This window comes from Stylophora pistillata, chromosome 12, assembly GCF_964205215.1.
Source record: "Stylophora pistillata chromosome 12, jaStyPist1.2, whole genome shotgun sequence".
Lineage (NCBI taxonomy): Eukaryota > Metazoa > Cnidaria > Anthozoa > Scleractinia > Pocilloporidae > Stylophora > Stylophora pistillata.
In genome coordinates, this window is record NC_142530.1 from 18,171,072 (window position 1) to 18,172,500 (window position 1,429).

Sequence of the window (1,429 nt, forward strand, 5' to 3'; positions counted from 1 at the left end):
TATCGTTTACACTCTCATGCGAAGGAGGAATGAAGGAAGTAACGAGACTCCCGGTCCCCGGAATGCACCCATGTCTAGCGTCTGTGGGTTTTCCTTCAGTAAAGTATGGGTCTGAATATTGGAAGTTTAATGGAGTTCGATGTTTCTAACAAAGGATTACCTTACCTCTAAGAAAGGCTTACCTTACCTCTAACAAAGGCTTACCTTACCTCTAATAAAGGCTTAGCTTACCTCTAACAAGGGCTTACCTTACCTCTACCAAAGGCTTACCTTACCTCTTACAAAGGCTTACCTTACCTCTAACAAAGGCTTAGCTTACTTCTAACAAAGGCTTACCTTACCTCTTACAAAGGCTTACGTTAACTCTAACAAAGGCTTACCTTACCTCTAACAAAGGATTACCTTACCTCTAACAAAGGCTTACCTTACCTCTAACAAAGGCTTACCTCGCTCTTTCCAATTCATTCGAAACTGTAGAGAGATATCAATAAAGTTACGAGAATAGATAGAACAGGAAAAATTGGAGTATCGAAACCGCGCGGAGCTTATGTGGTAAGATCTGGTCATTCTGCTTAAGTGGGACTGTCACTTCAGAGAAAATGTTTTGCATGCATGTTCAATATAATTAATTTTTCCCAACCGTCCCATCTATTGACGGAAGTAGCTCAGTTATCACGTCGTCTGATGTCGAGGTAGAAGTTCCTTGTGTAAAAGTAGTTTTTCCTGAAAAGGCGACTGAAAACTTTCCATCTTATCCAAGTCCTATGTTTTAAGTGTTCATGCTAGCTTGTCTGATTCACTTTAACGACCAGATATTAACTACGAGGTCGTAACGCAGGGCTTACATGGTGCGGAAAATTTTATTCAGGAAATATATCGAAAATGTTCGTCACAATTTTTCAACCTCTGTTCTTTATGCGATATCCTCATCTGTCTGTTAAACAAAGCAACTAAACTGATCTAGATTCGAGTTTTTCATTACACGACTCGGGCAGTCAGAGGGCCAATAACTAAAATCAACCAATCAAAATGCTCTATTGCCGGTCAATATTCTCTCAGTATTGGACCGGGCACTGTCCCGAATGGTCACGAATGATACCGCACTTGTGTCCCTTTGAACTTCAGTCGTATAATAAATCTCTTATTAACCAAGCTTGCTCGGGACCGTACTGGAAGAATATCGGCCCTCGGTGTTTTTTGTATGGACCTCGCTGCGCTCGGTCCGTACTGTCAAGACCTCGGGCCGATATTCTCCCAGTACGGCCCGTGCGCTTGGTTAATAAGATATATGTATTTCACTTTTTAAATACATTGATATCATACCTAATGGCTAAGTCTGATATCTAGGATTATATTTTTTTCTGTATTAGCACTGTCACCAACAGTGTTGACAGAAATTTAAGGTTTTCTTTCTGAGCTTTTCAGAAGC